The sequence below is a fragment of the Camelina sativa genome, chromosome 1, assembly GCF_030686135.1.
Source record: "Camelina sativa cultivar CO46 ecotype springtype chromosome 1, ASM3068613v1".
NCBI classification, from domain to species: domain Eukaryota; kingdom Viridiplantae; phylum Streptophyta; class Magnoliopsida; order Brassicales; family Brassicaceae; genus Camelina; species Camelina sativa.
The window spans coordinates 11,027,226-11,045,607 of NC_141880.1; the positions used below are offsets into that span (position 1 = coordinate 11,027,226).

At 30.0% G+C, this 18,382-nt stretch overlaps 2 long non-coding RNA genes across 2 annotated transcripts; one reads left to right on the plus strand and one right to left on the minus strand.

Moving 5' to 3' along the window:
- Positions 1-16,341: 16,341 nt before the first annotated feature.
- Positions 16,342-17,229, minus strand: LOC147949763 (uncharacterized). Its single transcript, XR_015595508.1, has 2 exons — positions 16,908-17,229; positions 16,342-16,711 (listed from the first exon to the last, which is right to left on the minus strand). It is a non-coding gene; the product is annotated as an uncharacterized LOC147949763 (long non-coding RNA).
- A 211-nt stretch (positions 17,230-17,440) lies between these two features.
- LOC147949764 (uncharacterized) lies at positions 17,441-18,161 on the plus strand. The gene is made up of 2 exons (XR_015595511.1): positions 17,441-17,694; positions 17,854-18,161. It is a non-coding gene; the product is annotated as an uncharacterized LOC147949764 (long non-coding RNA).
- Positions 18,162-18,382: the final 221 nt, after the last annotated feature.

Here is an 18,382-nt window from a genome sequence, read left to right on the forward strand (position 1 = left end):
ATTTTGACAACCTCATTGTAGCGATATAGCAATAAAACTGTTCATGAAACTTGTATTATTCGCATTTAATGTAGGATATTGATATGATTAAATGGTTTCTATAGTTAGGTCGACGATTGACATTGACGTTAGAACTTTTAAAATTATGTTTTCATGGGATATAAATATGGAATAAACTTTTTTAAAGATAAAATGTCAGAAGATTGTCGACAATATTATTGCGACACTAGACAATATATGTTATATATAGATTAGTAAAATAAGTACTGCTTTTATATAGATTTATCTTTTAATCTTCAAATTATTTTCATATTCAATGATTCTGATTGATAAAATTTTTAACTAAAATCCCACGCAAAATCGCAAATAAATATAACAAAGAAATATTATCTTAAAATATTTAGATGTTGTATATCACTGAGTAAAGTAAGTTATATATTTACTAGGTACTAACCCGCGGTTTTCCCCGAGCTGAAATTTTTGTTTGATGAAATTTTTTAATGAATTTATATTTTTATTATGTTATTTATAACAATTTGTGATTAAAAATTTGTTTTGCTTATATTAAAAGTTTTGTGTTTTAAAAATGTTTATTTAAAATCTGTCAATAAAACATTTGCATGTAATAAACTTTAGATTTTATTAGATTAGATTTTTATAATCTTACCTGTTAATTTGTTTTTTTAAAGTACGAATTAGTTTTGATTATAATAGATATTTTTTTACTTTTCTACAATTTATTTTATTTTATGTGTCTACAATTTTCCTTTTTAATTAATTCTATTTATTTAATTAATTAATTAATCTTAATTAAGTTTTTCTAATGGCAATTGAATGTAATTTTTTATATATTTTAAGGTTAGTTTTATATTTGTACTTCCCAATTAATATAGTAGGATAATAATAACACCGTGATAAATTTGTTAACCTTAAAAACCTTAGTTATTATGCATAAGAAACTTTGTTAACACTTCAAAGTCAAAGATTGCGTTAAAATTGACACATGTCACGATATGATGAGTTACTAACTTGGATGTTTAATCGTTAAAACTGACATTTGTGACGATATGCCGAGTTTTTAACTTTCTGATCGTTAAAACTAACACGGTTCACAATCTGGTGAGTTACTAACTTTGAGAACCAAATAATAAGATACTCAAAAGTTGGAATGATTATATTTGAGCTCAACAATTTATGGATAAGATATATTTAAAATTAAAATTCTGCGCGTGCGCGGGTACAAATTCTAGTAATATAAATATAGAAATATTAAATTATTTTGGAATTTCATTCTAATTATAAAAATTAAAGTATATTTTAATATATAGAATTTATAATAGTTATAGATAAATAGCTCAATTCATATTTCGTTTAATTAGATAACGAAATATGTATTTAAAATTTTAATTTGATTAGTTTGAAGTTCCTATCATATATTTCTATTTACAATCATTTTGAATTTTTTATTTAAACCAAAAAATCAGTTCTTTATTCAATTATTTTTAAAAAAATTTCTTACATATTTTATAACTCTCATATTAATAATCATATCCATATTTTAAGGCACTAAATTTTAATTAATTGCAATTTATTTATGTTTATTTTGATGTTTTTGTCACCTCCATAGTATTTATAGCATTGCAATGAATGATTAATGAAAATTAAAAAATAAAAAAAAAATAAAAAATAAAAACATATTAATATTAATTATTGCATTTTTGTAACTCTTTTATAGATTATGTAACTGTTATGACAATGAAAAATGAATTGATATAAAGATTAGTGCAGCAATTACTACCCAATTAAATAATGAATTTATAATATGATCTTAACTACAATTTTACCAATATATAGTAATACACACATCTAACTAACTTTCATATCTAAAATCTCATAATTTTGTAAATTTTGTATATTTTTTAGTATTCAGCTAACATTTTTTAGCTTATTTCAATATATACGTGTAGCATATGCTATTATACACATCTTTGTTCTTAATTTTTTTTGGGGATATTATTACTGCATATATATTACCACTGTTTTAGAAATTGCTAGGCGCTAATTGGGCGGTCGAGGTGGTCCTAGCGGCTAAAGTAAAAATCGAAGATTAAACGGAGATTAATCGGAGCATAGTTGTAGGGTTATTTTATTAAATTAATACTAAAATAAAATATATCGTACTAAGTATATGTATAATCCTATTTATGTTAAAAGAAAAAACAACAAACAAAATATAAGACTATATTATTTTTTTTGATATTATGGTAAAAACATAAAAACATAATTTTAAAATAAAATTTTATGATTTTCACTAAAAGGTTGTCCATTAGTTATTGTAAAATATCACAAAGTACAAACTCTTAATCTAAATGTCTAAATAACAAAAATATATATTTGAACTATATTTAGCTACAAAAATAATCGGTATACAAAAAATTAAGCAGGAAATAATTAGATGAGATGGGTTATAATCAAATTAAACTGGCATAATTAGATAATCGATGCTAGGCGGGGATTAGTCATTAATCGAAGTGGAAATGGTGAGCCTAGCGATTTTACGTGGTGTAATCGATACTAGGCGGGGATTTTTAAAACATGGTATATTATTTATATATTATGAACATCATGATGTATAGTTTTGAGTAGCCAATAAACTGATCATATCCTAGAAGATGATGTGTAGCACTCTCTCATTGAAGATTAATAGTTGGAGCCAATGACTCGGCCTCTTTTATCACCAGTTTTGTTTTCCTCTATTTCAACATTTGTTATTTTGTTTTTTTTTAGATTTTGACGTTTAATATATATGATTTCATGTGGTGTGTAACATTAGTTATCTTTTAACAAAAACATAACAAGTATTACTTAATTAAATTTCATATTTACTTGAATTCCAAATTTTTAGCTTTTAAACGTCGAAATATGTAGAGCATTCTCATACTTACTTTTCTTTTTTTTTCTTCAAACACTTACTTCAAGTATTATTTCTTCTTATAAAATTATGATTATTACAAGTTTCTTATAAGTTCAACATCTGCAGATAATATGATTCTCAAGATAGCAAGCGATTGACGGAAAAAACCAAAAACATCAAACTCTCCTATATGCTCACCCAATGATGGTATGAAGTCCTATGATCTAACTTTAGACACCTATTTGAATTCATTTAGTTTTTCTTTTTATAAGATTCTTTTTATATATCCTAAAACATCTTCTATGACTCCCTGTAACCTCCCGACTGCCATCTTTTAGTGGTCTCCATATCCAATCCCAGTCCATGGGCCCACCTTGTTTAATGGGTCTCACGTCATTTCACTAGGTCTGTGAGCCCATCCATATCCGATGGACGTCTGGGAGGTTTTAAAGTATTGTTACCTTCTCTACAAATCACCACATGATCTTCCCTGTGTTTTGTCCTCACTCTCACAGTTCCGACAGTTACTTCCCGGAAGGTCATCCATCCTAATATTACTACAGTTCAAATATGCTTAACTCCAAAGTTCTCTCAGGACCATTGACCGAAAAGATAAGTATACTTTGGTGACATATGTGGCCAAATCAATTCTTTTAAACCTCTACGCAAGTCTTTGAAAGCAGGGTGTCATACTCCCATACATGTATGTTACCTTCCATGGCTGCTAAGAGAGCACAAGAAAAGAAAAGAGGAGAAATATGATTGCACAAAAAAAAAAAAACAAATAGAGAGCCAACTACAACCAACAAAGTCAAACACTACTACTTCCGGCTTCAAAAATATTGGTAGATTACGTGTTATCAATAATTTACGATTCAGTTATTTCTGCTTAAGTATTTATTTTCTCACTTAATGTATGAAATAAGTACGCCACATAAGAAGAAACAACAACCAGTCAAAATATCCAAAAATATGTAAGACCTAGAAATAACACAAAAGAATTTGTTCATAATTTAGAAAAAGGATAAACTGATCAATTTAAATAAACTATATAGTTAATGAATACAAATAAAACAAACCCCAAAATAGATATCAAATGTTATTTTTTTTAAACACAGTAAACCATTAACAAACCCCAATTACTTTCAACCAAAAAATATATATTAATATAAAGAAATCCACCTAGTGACTTGATAAACGGTGGTGTCTAAGTGTTTACTTCAGATTTGCTTCATCATTTGGATGATTCTTTTAGTCATTTTTCAGTACTGCATCATCACAAAATCATTGAAAACAGTTCTGGATATTCCCGAAAGAGTTAAGGTACATTATCTCATCATGAAAAACCAAAAACCTAATTTGAGTTAAAACTTCCACATGACAGAATGATCTGTGTTCCATGGTTTGTTTATGTTTGCTAAATTGAGAGATTTGTCTTTAGCAATGTTTCAGTTTTGGCTCTGAGACTATGGTTTTGCAAATAAGAACTCAGATGATTCATCATAACCAAATTCTGAACTTGAAGAGAGTTAAAATGGTGTTGTGTTCTTATAATAATAAAGTTGTCTAACTTTAAACCTTGATTCATTTGAATGTTGATGATTGGATTATGTGACACGCCGGTTTCAGAGACTCGCGGAGAGATTTAAAAGAATTGATTTGGCCATCTATGTCACCAAAGTGCACTTATCTTTTCGGTCAAGGGTTATAAGAGAACTCCAGAGTTATGTGTGTTTGAGCTGGAGTAGTCTCAGGATAGGTGACCTTCCAGGAAGTGATTGTCGGAACTGTGCGAGTGAGGTCAAAACACAGGGAAAGATCATGTGGTGATTTGTAGAGACGGTAACAAGTCTTTAAAGTCTTCCGGACATAGCAAACCGATCGTCAGATATTGATGGGCTCACGGTCCTAGTGAGAGGACGTGATGCCCATTAAGAAGGTGGGCCCATGGACTTTGATTGGACATGGGACCCACTAAGAGGTGGCGGTCGGGGCATTATAGATGCACTACAAAAGATAAAAAACAAAACTTATCAATGAAACGACTCGACCCATTTTGTAAAATAAAATATTAAACTAGTGATTCCATACTCACTAACAACCTAACCTCATTCAAACCAAGCAACAGATAACATAAACCAATAACCGATAAATAAATAACCAATAACCATATGTCTACAAAATCTAAACCAATCAGTCAGAAACAAACAACATAAATCAAACAACCAACAACCTAAACAACCGTTCTAGACCACATGGTTCCATTCTAGTAACCTAACAATGACATAGAACACACAACCAAGCCTCTAAAACATCCTCCTCTTCATCGCCTTGATTCTACGGTCACACTTTGCATTTACCTGCACCATAACCACAAATTGAGATGCATGAGTGTTGTCATAAACACTCAGCGAGGCAATCCTCTCATCTATTGGGCTATACACACAAGCAATTGAGACACTCCAACCAACAAACAACAATTAAACAACAAACCAGGAAGTTGGTGTCGACTGACACACTCCTTACATCGATCGACGCAGATTCCAAGCATCGTTCTCCTCAAAGCTTTATGCCAGATCTCCGTCCCTAACCGCACCAAACTCGATCCAAAGTCACAAAGGACTCTCACTAAGCCTCAAGTACCACGAAAACACTCCAAACAACCAAGAAATCAACCACATAACACATAAATACAAAAATCAGATAATCTCAAGCTTAGATCAGCCATGGTCATGTACTCACCTTTGAAAAAGAAGATCATGACTCTAAAACTGACGAATGCACACTCCTAGCAAGCTTCCCACACGATCCTAGCTCCAGATCCCCTAAGAACAGTTAGAAATCTCCAAAACTCACAAGAACGCTCAAAAACACTTTTTCTTTCTCTGGAATCGACAAAAGAGGTTCTCCCCACGACCTAGTTCGAGTTCCAGTTTATATATCTCGGTTTATAGCTCACTTAAACCAAACCCAAATTGAATTGTCGATTAAAACAAACCAAACGAACCCGAAATTAGGATGTGTCGATCGATGCATCCACTGTGTCAATCACACATCACACATCTCTTTAAACCGACCAAACCGGTTCGCGGATGTTACAATCAAAGTCTATAATCAAATTTGTATTTTGTTTTTTTCTATCAATAATCAGTTTTCTTTTTTTTTGAATCTTCTTGCAGATTTCACTTTGTGGCAGCTTACTTCTGGTGGAAACAGAACACCACCAAGAGTTGAGGGAAGCAATGAGTAAAATGTGCGGAATTAAAAATATGTTTTTGATCTAATCCTATAAGAAATTTAAGTCATACAGTATATGGATTTTTCAGAAGTTGGATTCCAATATAATACTTCGCCCAATTTTGAGTTATTATTCTTAATTTTCAGAAGTTGGATTCCAATATAATACTTCGCCTACACATTTTCAACATTCTCTCTAATTGTGATTTTTACACCAGTATACGGTAACCCGCCAATATTATGAATTCACTGATCAGTTTCGTTTTAATATCATACATATTCTGTAATCAACTATAAATCTGAAGATGATATAGTGAATTAAACAAATTTGAAGTTGTTGTAATATCAAGTATAAATCTAACTTCACATAATCAACTTCTACCAAATGTAATCTAGTGGTTGAATACTCGCCATGTTAATTAGTCGGTAGTAAGAAAATTACATGCTCGTACAGTCGTACATTAACATCACACCTCGATTTTATTCCTGTTTTTTTTTGGTTCAAAAAAAAGAAAAAAAAATCTATATGTTACATATATATATATATATATATATATATATATATATTAGGTACCAACCCGCACATAGTGCGGGATAACTTGATTTAAATAAAATATTATGAATAAAATTATTATTTGAGATTTAATATTTGTTTGTATAAAATAAAATATGTAAGAAAGTTTTTTTCGTGTATTCAAATTTGCGCTTATTTTCTGTAAAATACGTTTCACCCGTGAAATATTTGAACTTGCAAAATAATTTTAAAATGGTGTAGAAAGTTTTGATGTCTTTTTGTGTTTCTCAAAATCAAATTCACATATTTTCTGTTTCACATTGTTTTTAATATCACTATATCATTAAATAGATAAAACAATTTTTTTTAGACAAATTGATTTAATTTAAACTAATCCTAAGTTTAAAAATGCAATGAGAAAAATGATAAAAGTGGTAAATAAATGAATGATTTTTTTTATTGTTTGTAAATTGTAATTTACTTTAATAAGTAAATAGATTATGAAAATAATAATTAAATATATTATTCATAAATTGAATTTATGTATGTCATATATATAAGTGAATTTATCTATTGTATTTGTAATTTATTGTTAATAATGTTTTCTAAATATTACAGATTCAATTCCAATACCATAATATTTACAAAATCTGAAGTCTAATCTTATTTTACTAATATTGTCTCAATTCATAAATTTAAAAATTTAAATTATTAAACATATATCTATAATAAATAATTATTAATTTACACTATAAAATAAAATAATTATTAATTTATAGATAAATTAATATCACTATAAATTAATAAAATATTTTGGTCCCAACATTATTAATTTATAGAGGTTTTACTGTATATTTTTCAAATTAATATATTTATTAAGGTCTAAGCTAAAAAAAAAAATTCCGTCATGTTACCAAAATGAAAACGGAGTTTCCATCATGTTTCCAAACAGAGATTTATAGGAATCGTGTTTTCGTGACTTATTTCTGTGTTTCTGAAACGTTTCGGAAATGGGAAACGGAACTTTAAAAGAGTTTACATGCAACTATTGAAATAACTTGCATGAAGCGTGGAATTTTATAGTAACTTTTGTGGACTACTTAATTAGTACTTAATTTATAATAACTTGCATGAATCCTTTTATAGTAACTTTTGTGTTTGATAAGGTATTAGAGAAACACTGAAAAGTGAGAACTAAAAATAGTCATGTAAAAATTAAGGTTAAGGTGTTGACTTTGGGTTAGTGTTCCCAATGGTTGACTTAAACTACTTAACAAAACAGATTTGTATAAAAATAAAATACTAAGACCAACTCCAGTGAAAATGCTTATTGGGTTGCTCATATTTTTTGTGGCCCAAATTTTAATTACAAACTAAAATATTGGCCCCGCTAGAAAGTGAATAGCTTCTGAAATTGCTGTTGTAGAAACGTTTTTTCTACTGTTTGTAGGCCATAGACAATTTTTATTGGTTCAGCTTTATTAAAAAACTAAAAATATAACTGTATATTTTTTTTTTGGAATATCCGGCCGTTTTTGGGTTGAAGATGCCCTAACTTGATATTTTTTTTTACTGGACTTACTGACTTCATTTGAAAAATATACAGTAAAACTTCTATAAATTTTGTTATACACTTGGAATAATTAGTGAAATTTTGTTTGGTCTTAAAATACAATTATCTGATATAGTTATTATCTATATAGGAACCGGTTGCTAATAACAGTTATGGCGGCAGCGGTAATTTGTGTATTGGCAGCGGTAATTTGTGTATTGGCAGCGTTTCCTGCTTTAGTATTCGGTGTATTCCTAAGACAACTTGTTCGACTGATATGTTGACGATTGCTATTGACGAAGAGTAGGAACTATGAACATGTGGCTCAAACTCACGTAAGAAAGGAAAATGTGTCAGCAATGTTACAACTATAATATGTCTCTTATTGTCATTTTATAAAATTAAGACGTTGATCAGTACAATACAATAGTTCAGCAATCTAATGTGGAAGATTCATACAATTCATATATAATTTTATTATGTACTAAAGAATCTACGCCGGAACATGTGAAAATTATGATGTAAATACACCAGATTCAAAATTAGATTTTTACTATCTGTTAAATATTTCTGACTAATTTAACAGATGTATCTGTTAAAATTTTATGAATATGCCGGAATATGTATCTGTTAAATATTTCTGACTAATTTCATGACTGTTAATTACAGTCTGTAAGAAATTATTTTTTGGTTAGGAGTTCTTTAACATTTAATATTTTCCTCTCTTTTCAATTCAATAACAAAATATATATATATATATATATATATATATATATCTTCTCGGCAAGCTACATGTTTATTAGAGAATTACTGAATTAATAATAAATAAATAAAACTAATACATGCTATTTTGTTTTGTTTTGTTACCCACCTCACTCAAATACATATTTAAGCTGAGTTATCCAACATTTTATTATATAAACCTTAGGTTTTAAAGATAGATCGGTAATATTTTGACATGTGCGAAAAGAAATTTTATTTAATAATTATAAGAAAATGAAAAAATTCTAAATATAAAAGGATTACAATTAATATTTTTGAAAAGTATATAAAACCAAAAGTAATCTATTAAATCACTAATTCTAATAGGAAAGTCATCTATTAAATCATTAAGTTCAATAGAAAAATATATCCAATTAATAAGGAAAATATTTGCAATTAATAAGGAAAATATTTGCAATTTAATTACAATTATTATTTATTATAATCATATAGTAAAAATAAATTTATACAGAAAATTGATTAAAGTATAAAAATGTTGAATGTGTTAAAATTAGTGATTAACATAATATAAGAAAAATAAGATAATCAAAATACAAACTTATGTAATTTTCTTAAGTTTTTCAATCGGTAAATTATTTGATAGCGTATTCAATATTAGGTTATTATATAAACCTTAGTTTTCCAAGTTAGTAACTCAAGTGATCGTGACAAGTGACAAGTGTCAATTTTAATAATTAAAGATTTTGTCATGTATTATACAAAAACTTTCTTTTAACATATTTATAAATTATAAGAAATTAAAAGTTTAAACAATTTAAATAATAAAAGATAGTTCATATATATACATATATAATAATACTAATTCTAACTTTAAATTACTGATTCTATTAGAAAAAAATTGAGAAAATTATACAATTAATTATTAAAAGAATAAAATAATTAATTAAATTATACTGTCAATTATTAATCCTAAAAGAAAAAGGACCGTAGATACTCACCTTAACATAAACAAATAAGTTTCTCAAAATAACATCTTTTTGATTAATTTGTAAAGAAATATATAAAGAAAATATAGGAAAATATGTCTTTAAGGGAAAATTTTATTATTTTTATATGTTAAATTATGTTAACATTATCTAATTTGATATTTATTTTAAACTTTAAATCGTCAATAAATAACCAAAAAATTGTATCTTAATTTTCTTTAACTATAATGCATTTTGATATTTAGTTTCTTAAGTATAATGATATAAATAAATTCAGTAAAAAAAACGATAACAATATTTAGAATACAAATGTCAAAAATGGAGAGATGCCACATGTCAACTTATTAAAGCATGTTTTATAGTGATCTCTATTTTATTATATAAGATATATATATATATATATATATATATATATATATATATATATATATATATATATATATATATATTACCGTATTTAGATTCTCTAACATATTCAAATTTAAAATTTATAATTGAATATATAAATCTAGTAACTAATAATAAAAATAACCAAAACATACTAATGAAAATATCTTTCTATATTTAATTTTAGGAATTGATATGTTTTTAAACTAGTGTATGTATATATGTCGAAATGAGAGGATCTCGTATTAAAATGGGTTAGAAGCATGTATACATTTATCAAACATTTTTATATAAAAACTGCAGTTTCACAAATAGATTACAGTTAAGGATAAACATTTGACTATGTCGGATTATATGTGTAACATCCGCAAACCTAAATCCCGGTTTAGGGGATGCATCGGTTGATGCAAGGTTAGTGTTGTGCGGACGAGTTTAAGTTAAACATTGCGTTTTGGGGTTAGGAAAATCCTGGAACCGCTTATAAAAACAGAAACTCGAGGGTTTGGCCGAGTTTGGCCGTTTCTGCAGAAAAAAAAGAGAGAAAGAAGTGTTTGGTTGTTCTTAAGCGTTCTTGAGATTTTTTTGGGTAATTGGAGGCGTTTCCTGTAGAGATCTGTAGTTGAGATCATTGTAGGAGCTTTCTAGGAGCGTAGTTCTTCGTGGTTGAGGTTCAAATTCGTCTTGGCAAAGGTAAGTGCATGACCATGGCTTATCTAAGCTGGAGATTTCTTTGATTTGCTTGTTTATGTGTTGTGTCGCTTGCTAGAATGTTATTTGAGGTTTTGTGAGGCTTTCTTGGGGCTTGGGATCGAGTTTGATGCTTGTAGGAACGAAGATCCGGCGATAAGCTTTGGGGAAAACGATGTGTGGTATGTGCATCGGTCGATGCACATTGTTTGTCGATCGATGCAAATGCAAGGACGGCGCGTTTGACCTAGGCGCATTGGTCGATGCCATGTGGAGGCGTCGATCGATGCAATTAGGGATTTCGTGCTATGTCGAGCATGCGTCGGTCGATGCAAGTAAACCTTGTGTCGGTCGATGCAACCCCAAGTTGGTGTCGGTCGATGTATGTATTGGTGTCGGTTGATGCAAAGTCATGGTTTGTTATTGTTTGGTTATTGATTGTTGGTTGATGGTTAGTGATGTATCTATTGCTTGTGTGTATAGCCCAGTAGATGAGAGGATTGCCTTACTGAGTGTTTATTAAATACTCATGCATCTCAATTTGTGTTTGTGGTGAAGGTAAAGGCAAAGTGTGATCGTGGAATCAAGGCAATGACGAGGAAGATGATCTAGAGTCTTGTTTGTGTGTTGTTGATTGAAACGACCCGACCCTTTTTTTTTAAATAATAAATCTATGAATAATATTAATATAATAATCCAGACTAGTGATCTCATACTGACTAGCCACCTAACCACAACCACACCAAACAGCGGATATAATAATACCAATAATCAATATTAAACCATAATAAATCTCCAAACAACATGAATCAAAGAACCAACAATCCTAAACAATGTTCTAACGATCCAACTCTAGCAAGCTAGACAACAACCAGGTGAATCACTAGAACATCCTCCTCCTCATTGCCTTGATTTCACTCTCACACTGCCTTTACCTGCATCACAAACACAAATTGCAATGCATGAGTATTTTATAAACACTCAGTAAGGCAATCCTCCCATCTATTGGGTTATACACACAAGCAAGAGAGACATCTCTAACCATCAACCAACAATCAATAACCAACAATAACAAACCAGGACTCTGCATCGACCGACACCACACATGCATCGACCGACACCAACTGGGGATTACATCGACCGACACTAGCTTGCACCGACCGACACCAACTGGGGATTGCATCGACCGACACAAGGTACACTTGCATCGATCGACAAACAATGTGCATCGACCGACACATGCTCGACATTTCACGAAATCCCTAATTGCATCGACCGACGCCTCCACATGGCATCAACCGATGCTCCTAGGTCAATTCGTGTTGTCCTCGCATTGCATCGACCGACGCACATGCCAAGCATCTTTTTTCTCCGAAGCTTCTCGCCGGATCTCCGTCCCTAAACCACCAAATCACATAACACAAAGCCATAAAAAGCTTCCCATTGCCTCCTATGACTTAACCACGATCTAACAAGCTAATAAACACATAGAAACAAGCAGATCAGAGAGATCTCCAGCTTAGAAAAGCCATGGTCATGCACTTACCTTTGCCACGACGAATCTAAACCTTAAAAAAGCAAAAAAAACGCTCATACAAAGCTCCTACAATGATCACAGCTACAGATCTCTACCGAAAAAGCCTCAAACTCCAAGAACACTCACAAAACTCTTTCTCTGCAGAAACGGCCAAACCTCAGCCACAACATGACAAATCCCTTTTATACACGACCTAAGGGTTTTTCTCACACATAACGCAACGTTTAACTTAAACTCGTCCGCACAAAATCGACCTTGCATCGATCGATGCATCCCCTAAACCGGGATTCCGGTTTGCTGATGTTACATTGATTATGATAATGTTTATGTTGGAACCTTGGTTAGAGTAATGATAGTTTATTGGATAGAATGGATAGTGATACTAGGATTTTTTTTATGTCTATCCTAGCAGGTTCAATTAACCTTATGTGTTGTAGTACTTAAGGTGTCAATCCAAATGGGATGTTGCTAGCAATCAAGATGCAATCAAGAAATCACAAGTTAAGCCAAATCAAAAAGAGTGTTTTTATGTCTAACAATCCTAGAGTGATCAGAATGCAAAACGAAAATGAATCACAGAACTAGAAACGAAACAGTCTCAGGAATGTAATATCAATCAAAAAGATAGAAGTCCTAAGGATGGGAGTAATTGATGTTGGTGGAGTATCCTAGTCTACAGAGTGTTTAACATGCCACAAGCGATCTATCCCTAAACAATGAACATCACAACTTAGCTAATCCAATCTCTTGGAAAAAGCTACTCAGACTCAACCACTTCCATACCCAGCTCTCGCTAGAGAAACATGGTTGAGCAGGCGTGACAGACAAGTTCATTCACGTCAACAAACATCCTAGACAACTAATCTCTTAGGCTAGGAACGTAAGTCTCTGACACTAATTGGTCAGACATTTCATCAAACACCTTTTGGGTGTGGAAATGTCTCGAACCTAGTTCCAATTGATCAGAGAGAAACTAGCATTTCTAACACTAGTCCAGAAGGGAATCATAAAAATCAAAGCTTAAACACTCTACATCCTAAGATCCTCCACCTAGTCTATCCCATCCCCAAGAACTCTAGCACTACTCAGATCCAGAAATCATCACCAAAAACACAAATCCAGAAAACATAGAACAAAGCATAATAAGATAGACAAGAATGAGATGAACAACTTTGTAGAAGAAATCAAAAGCAAAAACTAAATGGATTAAAAGATATTTGGATACAAAGTCTCAAAACGTTTTAGGTGGCTAGGTAGAACCTTAAGAACAAAACGAAAATGAGATAAAAGATAAGATGTCTCAGCCAAGACTTAACGAAACGTATTTATAGTAGTCCAACATGGAAAACCCTAAAACTTAAAACGACAAGGTAAGGAGTCGGTTTTGGGAACTCTCTCAAGCGTGTGATGGAACGTCTTCCTGACATGTGCGAACGAGTGGTGGCTCGAGTGGGTGATGGTGTTGGCGAGAACGGGTGACTCGAACGGTGCTGGGTCGACTCGAAGGACGTCGACTCGAACGGTGCTGGGTCGACTCGAAGGACGTCGACTTGAACGGTGCTAGGTCGATTCGAAGGACGTCGGCTCGAACGGTACGACTCAAACGGTGCGACTCGAACGGTGCGACTCCGACGTTTCCTAAATACCTGAAATACTCCGAAATGCACAATGTATGCGAAGATGATGCAAGAACTACCTAAATATGCAAAGTGTACAAAAGAGACTAGAAATTTATGCAAAACAACTAGTTATCCTAACTAAATACATGACAAATACATGTTTAGCAGAGACAAAATATAGACATATCAGATAGGAATGTTGTAGTATTGATAATATACTGGTTTTGTATTATTGGTATGTTTCTGCTGTGCATAACGTTTATTGCTAGTTGATTAGTGAATTGTGGTCGAGTTAAGTTAATTAATTAATATGAGATGCTTAATTATATATTGTATATTATATATATATATAAAGAAATGTACCGGTTGTTTCAATATGATAAACATTAATTTAACACATTATAATATTTTTATGAAAACTCTATTAGTCATCAAGCTTAAATTATATTTCGGTAGATTTTTATGTTTTGTTTTTCTATCTATATGTACAACAAAAATTTATAATAATTGAACGATTAGATTTTTTTTTTCTAAGTATACAGAAAGGTAATCAAGGAAAAGTTCAAAATATGATATGATGGAATTCAATTGAAATACAAAAAACAAATGTAAAAGGAAATTTTTAAAATTGTTTAAGAACATTACTAAAAGTTATCTATTAATTTTTGTTATGTTTTAATTAATGTGTCATTTCTTCTACTAAAAGTTTGATAAATTATCTCAACATCAGTTTAGTGTGATTTGTGTTTTATGGATAAACATCATTAATAAAAGTTTGATTCTTTCAACCATACCAAAACACCTTTAAAATCCATTTTATGAATTCAGAAATGCATGTTGTAAGAAGAGCGAAAGACAGGAAACATTAACGTTGTACAACCTTCAAACTCCATTTCTAACTTCTTTCGGTTATTTTACAATGGAACCATGGATGATAGTGGCAGGAGCTATTTGCATTGGAGTGTTCATCTTGGGTACTTTGTGTTCTTTCTTTTTGGCTTTCATCAGATACTTTTCCTCGGAACAGGTCGACGGCTAATGCGTGAAGGAGACTTACATATATATGGCAGATGAAATCTCTCTTAGGAATTATTTATATAATTTATGACAAATATATCTATATGTTGAGATATATTTGTTGGATATAAAACAAATAATATATAATTTTCCGGTTGATTAAATAATAACTTTTTTATTTATTAACCTTTTGTTGGATGTGTAAATGTGTGAATTCCTAATCTGTTAGAGAGATTGAGCACCCTTTAGATGTAACCTGTTTTAAAAAATTCCTGTTTATCACTAATTATATCCCGTAAAATCATCAGACGTATCATGTCTGTTTCAATGACTAATATTTTATAAATTAATCCAATTATAATCCGTCTAATCCAATTATTTTCTGGTTAATTTTGTGTTTACTGATAATTAATTTTTAGAGACAAATATAGAATAAATAATAAAAAAAAAATATATATATATATAGATATTTAAACTAATAGCACGTGATGTTTGCAATGTTTTGACACCCTGATTGGATCAGCCGGTCAAATCGGTTTAACCGTGAACCAAAAGGTATTCTGGTCCGGATTACACTTCCACCCCGAACAATAAAAAAATCGGATGAAACCAAAAAAACTCGGCTAATCGGTGGTTGACCCGACAGTTTGAGTTAAAACAAATGACTAATTGCCTAACTGGTAATTGTTTATCTTAGGAACCTATATAGTGAAGCAATACTTCTTCCTCTATACAATCAATGTGGGATAAATTGTATATTGTGCAGTTTTTTTCTATTTCATCTGTCAACATTTTTTTAATTTGTTCATCTAACATTTTTTATTATTAATCTCCAATTATATTTTAGTGCTAGTCAATTTGTTTGGATTTAAAATCATAAGGTATAGAAATTTATAATTAATGTTGAAAGATAAATTTACTATGATAAGATATTAATTTTTTATTTTGATATTCATAAAACCCAAGATATAATATATATATATATATATATATACATATATACGACTACATACAATGAAATTTAATGAATTATTGACCCGCGTTGGACCGGCTCGATTCGATGACCTGGTGATCCAGAAGGTCTTCTGGTTTGCTTTCCGGGTTGAGTTTAATAATATTGGATGTTTGACAATAATTAATATACAAACTTTAAAAAAAACTCAGAAAATACTCTTTAAAAATTACGCTTTTATGTAATTATCATAATTTTAAAAATAATACTATAGTTTTATACTTTATTTGATTTTTTTCTATGAACATAAATAGAATTATACATATTTAATAATATATATTTTTATTTTATTATTAATCTAATAAATAAACCTAAAACTAATTTTCCATTAGTGTTTGTTTAATCTCCGCTTTTTTGTTAGGTGCTAAGCTCATCCCGACTATCTGACTAAGGCTTAATGGTTTATAAACGGATGTAACTCGTAAATTCAGTCAAAGAGTTAAACATCAGCTGATTAATTTCACCAAGCACCAAGATTTCTGTTTTCTATATCCCGAATATAGAATCGATGTCCAAAAATGCCTACCTACAATGTAATATCGATTGACAAACATAAGTTCTCTAAAATTTCAATTCTTGTTTATTGACGTTCCTTATAACTAAATACAAGGATTAAAAATAAAAGGAACACTAGGGAGTCTATTGTTTTAGTTGTGGGAGAAAAGAGGAAATGATAGGTAACATATATAGATTATACTTAAGTTAGGGATAAAAAAATTCACATGTCAGATGATCATGATACGATGAACATTAAGATTATTATTGTTATACAAATATCTCAACTGTAAGATTAAATTATGAGATTGTTAGTTAATTTTATTTATGGATCCAGTTAAAAATCATGAGATAACATAAAAAAATACTTCTAAAATTTAGAAAATATGTATTGAAAAGAAATTTGTATTTGTAAAGTTATTTAAAAGATAAAAATTAATACTCGAAAGCTTTTATTAGTAATATTTTGAACAAATTTCTAAAAATTAGCTTTTATAGCTTTAGGGATACAAATTTGAGTATGTGGGATGATATGATGAACACTAGATTATTTTATTTATGATTTTTATACAGTTATATAGCTTAAAACAAAGTTAAATTTAATTTTTCAGAGATATTTTAATTAATTAAATTTATATATACAATAAAAATCCAATTTATTGAGAGATTTTTATTTTTAAAAATAAAAAAAAAATATTTATGGATAGGAAATCTGTATTTATAAAATTTATTAAAAAGATAAACGAAATACTAAAATATAGCTTTTGTAATAATTTTTTGAAGAAACTCTTACTCCTTGAAAGAACATTTTTTATAAAATTAAGTCAAATTAATGTTTTAATGTGCTTTTGTGTTTTATTGATACACACATCATGCACACCCAATTATTGATAGACAGTGGCGGAAACAGAGTATAATCATGTGGGTCAATTGATCCTGGTGAAATTTTAAATTTAGATAAAATTTTAAGGAAAAAATCAAATTGACCTTGGTATAATAGCATAATTGACCCTGGTAAAATTTTTAAATCGCATAATTGATCCTAATAATTTTTTTGATTCTGATGTGATGATTTCGATAGACACAATATCATATTGTGAATCCAACCATTCATGTAGAAAGTCAATCCCCCAACTATATATAAATGAATTTCAAACTCCCATTTCTAACCAGGAACGAGATCTCTTTTAACAATGGAGTTGTGGACTAAAATCTTGATAGGCGTCGCCATTGCACTGTGCGTCATAGGGATTGTGTTCAGTTTCCTTAAGTTGCTCGGCGTTAAATTCACCAAGAAACCGGATAACGACGACGACAACTAAAACATTACAAGACAAAACATCTCATTCTGCAAATAATAAAATTTTATGCTTCTAATTTTTAATTACTGACATGTGTATTTTTATATAGTTTTACTAAAATATTAATGGATTTGCCTTGTTGGGAAGTTGTTGACTATAATAAAAACTAGTATTGCAAAATTCTATCGATAAAACTAAAAAATATATATATATATATTGAGAGATGCATGTTTTTTGCTCGATAAGATGATTTTTCTTATTGGGTTTCTCTAAAAAGCTAACAAAGAACCGTATCTCCCGCGTTTGCCAGTAAATAAAACTATTCACATCATCTTAATATAGAATTTGAAGAAATTGCATTGAAACCACCAAATAAGGGAAAAAAATCTTCTGGCTATCCG